This window comes from Triticum aestivum, chromosome 7A, assembly GCF_018294505.1.
Source record: "Triticum aestivum cultivar Chinese Spring chromosome 7A, IWGSC CS RefSeq v2.1, whole genome shotgun sequence".
In the NCBI taxonomy this organism is placed as follows: Eukaryota; Viridiplantae; Streptophyta; class Magnoliopsida; order Poales; family Poaceae; genus Triticum; species Triticum aestivum.
The window spans coordinates 704,373,522-704,380,684 of record NC_057812.1 but is presented as its reverse complement, the minus strand read 5'-3'; the positions used below and the strand labels follow the sequence as shown (position 1 = coordinate 704,380,684).

Below are 7,163 nucleotides of genomic sequence, written 5' to 3'. Positions count from 1 at the left end.
AAACATGTAGAATTGGAAAAATATATGGGAACTAACACAAGTGGGTGTTCTATGACAACATAGAAAAATCGTGATTCTTTCAAAGGGACCTCATGGAAAATTTCTTATGAGATACACTAGGGAAAGTTCTATTAGAATAATTCATAAGAGTTGGATTCCTGCAGATCAAATACCCACCACAAGGAAAAATCCATAAGATCACAATCCTACACAAACTCTATGGAAATCCAATGAATCAAAGCAACCCTTTTATTATGAATACACTTGCAATTGAATTATCCAGGGAGCCACAGATTGCGACTTACTTCCCAGGTTCTAATACGCAATGTTGCTGGCTTCAAAGTTTAAAATTATGAAATGAACCCCCCACGACAAACGCTATGGGCAATGAGATCAAAATTATGATTAATTTTCTTTTGTTTTGATTGGGGTGCACCTGTTCCAAGCAATAGTGCAACGCTAGGCCGACACATGAGAACCGTCCATGTAGTGAGCTGCATAGACAAATTCTTTCCCATAAAAAATAACTTAATATCCCATGAATCCGTAGATCCACGTATTAGATATTAAACTGATAATAACAGATACTATACTTGATCTTAGTCAAGAGGCCGAGAAAGGTATGCTTTGGACGGTGACCCTGCGCCTGATTTTATTGCTTTACAAACCGCCTCCGCTCAGTTGCAAAGGCGATGTGGGATTGCTCGAAGATGCATATTCCCGCAAGAAAAACAAAAGGCCTCGCGTACTGCTCGTCCAACCAGCGACGCGGGCCGGTCAGGTGAACCGACGTCTGGGAACCCACGTGACCCATGGCCCACGTGACGGCCCACGTGACCCATGGCCCAAATTCTCCACTGAGCAGAGATGACCTGTTTCTCAAAAAAAAAACAGAGACGACCTTAATTAGAGTTTCTCAAAAAAGGTGACCTTAATTAGAATATTATATTGCCGATCTGTTTCTCCTTTTACACTCACGAGCTTTATTTTGTGCTAAAAACTCAGGAGCGTTTAAAAAATGTAGACTCAAACAATTCTTAGCATGCTTTCATTTTCCTATATTGATAACTTTTTTTGAGGGGATCCTATATTGATTACAAGGTGAGCATGTAATTGTGCCATCCAACACAGCCTGTATCGGTTCACCGAGCGGTTTGGGCGCACTTTTCCCCGCAAAGTTTTTTTGGGGGGGAGGGAGGAGGGAGCTTTGTGGGAGTCTAACAACAACCACGTAGGACTCTGACACTCCCGACCCACTAAACCCCCCTCCCGATCAAATTTTGTTCCGCTCCGCTCCTTCTCCCTCTTGTTTGCATCCGCATCCTCCTTCTCCAACGTCGTCGTTGTACTTCTTCAGCCGGCACACACGCATTGTCCACCCAGCACTGATGCGCCAGCTCGCCTTTTACGATGGTGTCATCCACCCTGGAGTCGTCCTTAGGAAGGTACACTCCGCCCCCCTGTCGACGCCGTCCATGGCGGACACCACGCGCGGTAGGTGTTTGGTGAAATGTGATTGAGCTTATTTTTTAATGCCATGTTAGAGTACGAAGGATGGCGGGGTACTCGACCATGATGGATAAGTTGTTGTGCGATGCGTGGTTGGCCGTATCCACTGATTTCGTAGGCAGGAGCAGAGGGGTGATCTTCTGGCAGAGCATGATTCATTTCACGCACGAAAGCACATTGCGACCTACGACATGTACATCATCCAACAACTCAATGTGAGGTCGTTGTCGCATCGATGGTACGTCATCCAGACCTCTATCACCAAGTTTTGTGACGCGGTTGGTCGGCTAGAGGCAAGGTGGCCATTTCGCGCAGCAGAGGAGGAGATTGTAAGTTTTGCTTCTTCTTGCTCAACGTATTGATTGAATCATTCACTCAATATTGGTCTACGCATTATATAGCCCCCATGCGTTGCCATGATGTACCACAGAATAGAGGATGAACATTTACGCGCATACACTGTTCGATAAAGCCGAAGAGCAGTATCTGTGAGACGACATGATCCGTTCATAAAAAACTTGTTGAACAGCCAGTTAATCTCGTTGAATTAGAACTATTGTCGTACTAGACTTATTTGCATGTTATGTACATGCGGTTTTTCCTATTTTTTATCCGAACATTGATGTAATCCGCTTGCATGAATTTTGTCCGGCTAATTAAAAACCGGCTTGAAATGTTCGTGAACTGGTTCCCCTGTTCCATCTAGTAAACGTCTCTCCGACATTGAAGCCGCACGGAGGCCGGGGAAGCGGTGCGAGCGGCACCCTCGGCCAGTTAGTCGCTTCAATCCCGGCGCTAGCGAGCGGTCCCGTCCGCGCTGGCTGGCATCAATGCAGAGCAGCAACTCTGGAGCGGCGTGAATACGGGCAGCTGGCTTTGGGCGGGAAAGCACGCGGGCACGGGAGGGTTTTTTGGTGGGCCAGACACGGGTGTGGCAACAAAGCGGCCCCCTCCCCCCTAGTTTTGCTTTCGATTTGTGAGAAAAAGCATGTCCGTACCAGAGAATACTTGTATGACATCTCACTTTTAGGTGAGATCGACCCCAAAAAACTAATCATACTTAGACATTTAAAAAAAAACTAAATTATTTGACAACATTCATATGAGGTATGTCTACAACTCCAAAACAACAGCTCAAAACTCAATGTACATTTATAGATTTGAAAAAGAAACATTGATGAATAGTACTCCCTCCGTAAACTAATATAAGAGCGTTTAGAATACTAAAGTAGTGATCTAAACGCTCTTATATTAGTTTACAGAGAGAGTAGTAGTTTTGGGTGAATAGTACTTTGACATTATTCACATCTAATTTTCTCTTTTTTTTGTTTCTATTAATGTAAGTTGACGTAGGAGCTGAAAGTTTTTGAGGTTGTACACAAAACATTGATGTGTCTCTAAAAAAAATAAGAATGTTTGAACATGTATTATTTTTCCAAAAAAATCGATCTTATAGATCTCACGTAATGTGAGATCTCACACAAATCTTCCCCATTGATGACATGTAAGGTCTGGGGACAATGTTCAAGTTACTTTTGAAAAAGAACACGCAGCGTGGTGGTCATCAAAGTTCAAAATTTTGCGTCAAAATATGTCCCCCTCTTGTCAATCTTCTAACATTTAGCTCCATCGGTCTAACCGATCTTAACACAACTTGACTGAACCTCCGACAGCAAGGGGTTTGAACACAAATTTGAACTGAATTGCGATCAAGATTATATTTCATTTTATTTTTGTTTTGGTAGGGTGCGCCTATTCCAAGCAGAAGTGCAACACTTGGAAGACACATCAGATCCGTCCATGCATCGAGCTACATAGACGAACTCTTCCCCACAAAAAACTAAATTAATATCTCATGAATCCGTAAATCCACCTATCAAATACTAAACAGATAAAAACAGACACTACACCTGATATTAGCGAAAAGGCAGAGAAAGGTATATGCCTTGAACGATGACCGTGTGTGCCTTTTGTTGGTCTGTGAACCGCCCTCGAGCGGGTGCAAAAGCGATATGGGAAATCCAACAAGCGTGGCGACCATATCTCGCCTTACGCGAGTGCAACTCTCGTCTTGGTAAATAGAATGTCTCCATGTTGTGGCTATTGGGCCAGCCTGTTAGCGAATGTTTAGAAGAAAGAAACAAGAAAAATCGGCAAAACCAGGATTCAAACCCGGGTCTTATGGCTGAGCTGCAACTCCACTAACCACTAGGCCAACTTCCTCTCCATGTATATTACTAGGGAGCGAGCTAGTTGAGGGTAATAGAGCCGGTTTTGCATTGTTTTATCTCGGTTTTCTTGTTTTTGTTTTGTCTTTCTTTTTTCAGCGGGTTTCCTCGTTCCTTTCTTTGTTTTGACTATTTTTTATTTTCTTCTATTTTATTCATTTTCTCTCCTGTTTTCTTTTTTTTCTTATCCGTTTTTTAGTTTTTGTTCTCCTTCTAGATTTTTCGTATATGTCAAAAAAATTATAATACATTTTTAATATTTTTACAATACTAATTTAATATTTATTTAATACATGGTCAACATTTTTTCTGTAAACATGATTAAAAAAATTTAAATATAAGATTAACATTTTTGTATACACAGTCAACATGTTTAAATAGTTTTGAAACTGAGAGTGAAAACCAATCGGCCACACCCATGTCCCCCCCTCGCTCTGAAAACATATGGTTTTTAGTTGACTCCCTTTGATCAGTTGCTAGGGCTTCCTTTGGTTTACATGAATATTGTAGAAATTCCGGTGGTTAGGATTCCTACCAGAAAATATCTTTTTGAGCTATCTGATTTGCAGGAATGAATTCCTACTCTTGTAGGATTCATTCATATCTAGTTACATAGACATTAGTAGCCATATACGCTCGCCCTGAAATTGTGTCCATAATATGCAAATGAGACTATGATACATACTCCTCCATAAAAAAACTAAACTGTAAAGACTTTATTATGATTTGGTTGGGGTGTGCCTATTCCAAACAATAGTGCAACACTTGGACGACACATGAGGACCCATGCAGCAAGCTACATTTTAAAGGCCCTCCCAACCAGCGCTTAGGGCCGGGGTAGGTTTTTCCTTCGATCGATGTGGCCTGTGGGCTAGGATAACTGAGCCTGGCTGCGCGTGTCAGGCAAGGGCGTGACGGCCCACATGCTCAATGGCCCAATCAGTCGTCGCTAAGATGGTCTTAATTATAGTATCGAGTTGTTTCTCCAAAAAAAAAATTATAGTATCGAGTTTTGCCCACTCAAATATTTTTTTTCTTACAGTATCCCGTTTTTATTCTCCTTTTGCGCTCTTCCTCTCTAGTCCAGAATATAAAAAATTCTTCACTATCCTACAAAAAAAGAGAAAACATTCACATGATTTTCCTTTTTGGTGCTCTACTTTTTTTAGGGGTTTTGGTACTCTGCTAGGTTGGGGGTGATGACGAACGCCTCATGGGCTGCTACGACTAGCAGTGGCACGAATGGGTACGTAGTGCGTGCACTTGCTTATGTTAATTCATCTTCTCAAGAAAAAAAAACTTATATTAATTCAAGGCAGGATTATGGAGATGATGCATGGTCCAGAACTCCAGATGCATACATGGAATGAATTATAGACGAAGCCCGTCCAGAGATTGAGCTGAACCTAAGCCAAGATCTGCGTGCGTTGCAGTTGCAGTTCCACGCGCCAACTGCCAACCAAAGACTGCTCTCCCTAAACAAATAGAGTAGCAGCCTCATTCCTGCCGCACATGCATGGAACGGAAGAAACAATGGGCGCAATCCATACACGAAGGAGACCACGCGCACACAAGCGCTAGCTAGATCGGGGCACAAAACCTGAAGAAAGCCAAGTAGCAACAGCAGCAAACAGTTCTCCCAGATATATATGCCCAGTCAAAGATGTATGCATGCTGGGAACAAAGAAAACTGGAGCAGATCCATCCAGCTAGCGCGCGTCGACGGGATGCATGCCGTGCCGACATGGGAAAGGGACGAGGGTAGAGGGTACTGCTAGCATTGAGGAAAGGGAGTATGGCCATGTTTGGATCCAGGGTTTTGGGTTAGTTTGGACTCAATTAATCCTAAAATATTCAAACAGAAGGGTTAGTTTGGGTTAGATGCATCTAACCCATTTAAAAAATCTAACTCATTCAAGAGGTGCTTATTTGGGTTAGTTCTTCTCGGAACAACTAAAAAAAATATTTTTTGCTCTCGCTCTCCTCTCAGCAGATCCCTCCCCACTTTCTCGAAACTTCTCATCCTCTCCCTCTCTCCTTCTCGCACCGCCTGTGAAGGCACCTAGCCAAATCCGTGCTTTATCTAACCCTGTCATCCAAATACATCTTTGACTAGAGTTAGTTCAGGGTTAGAATCTAACTCTAATCACTAACTGAGTTAGAGTATCAAACAGGACGAGCTGGACCTGTAGTACTACAGGAGTGCTACCGTTGATGGGGTTGGGAGTTCCATGCAAACAGGCATGGTGGCGCAAGTACCGGCAAAGGCTGCGACTATGGGACAAATTATTGTTATGACCTAAAAGGCTAACAAAATCCTGATTTGACCTTGTTTCAAAAAAAAAATCGATTTTGACCTCTTTGGGAGACGTCAACATCCCTGGCGTCTGGGTTGCGAACCAGACGCCAGGAACCCTGGCGTCTGGCCCCTGGCCCGCACTGCCCGCCTGCCCGTTGACCTGCTGACGTGGCAAAGGGGCCAGACGCCAAGGACCCTGGCGTCTGGCCCTGGTAAGTGGATAACCCACGGGAGAGTGTGTGGGACTCACCCCACACACTTTCCCCAATCCACAACCCGAGCTTGAAGAACACTTGGAACTCCCACACTCTCTCCCACCCTTCAAGCTCCCCCTCAAATCCTCTCCAAAAGGTGCATCCCTTAGGTGGATCTTTCCATCACTTTGTTGCTCTTGGTAATCTCCCCCAAATCATCAAATTATTTTTTGTTAAATCTTGTTATTTTAGTTGCATTCTATACATGTTGGTGGAACCCTAGTTCTTGTTTTCTCCCTTATGTTAGTGTGAATGGCTTGGTTAACTTTGATAATATAGTGATATGCATGGTGTGTAGTACGAATATATGCTTGTTGAGTAGAAAGATTGGGGGTTAGGGTTAGTTAGTGATTATGGTTATCTTTGCTTACTGTGTGTTAATTAGTGATACTTTTGTGGACATCATCAATAATTTAGTGTTGATATGATTTGGATATAATGAGATGTATTTGGATAAACACCAATTCTCATTGAAGTCTTAAATGCATTCATGTTATTTTTAGATGGAGAGACTTGTTAATGTTCATTACATGGACAAGGAGGCATTCTTGAGTAACAATGCCGACACGGGTGAGGAACCATTGGTTTTTGATACAAGCCCTAGCTATGAGGATGTTGTTGCAAAAGTGAGTGTGGGAGTCCTGGATTAGGGGGTCTCCGGACAACCAGACTATGTCAATTGGCCGGACTGTTAGACTATGAAGATACAAGATTGAAGACTTCGTCTCGTATCCGGATGAGACTCTACTTGGCGTGTAAGGCAAGCTAGGAAATACGGATATGGATATCTCCTCCTTTGTAACCGACCTTGTGTAACCCTAACCCTTTCCGGTGTCTATATAAACCGGAGGGTTTTAGTCCGTTGGACAACAA

The 7,163-nt window shown here is 43.0% G+C and overlaps 2 non-coding genes across 2 annotated transcripts; both read right to left on the bottom strand.

Moving 5' to 3' along the window:
• Positions 1-425: 425 nt before the first annotated feature.
• Positions 426-624, bottom strand: LOC123155080 (U2 spliceosomal RNA). Its single transcript, XR_006477209.1, has one exon. It is a non-coding gene; the product is annotated as a U2 spliceosomal RNA (small nuclear RNA).
• A 2,626-nt stretch (positions 625-3,250) lies between these two features.
• LOC123155082 (U2 spliceosomal RNA) lies at positions 3,251-3,450 on the bottom strand. Its single transcript, XR_006477212.1, has one exon. It is a non-coding gene; the product is annotated as a U2 spliceosomal RNA (small nuclear RNA).
• Positions 3,451-7,163: the final 3,713 nt, after the last annotated feature.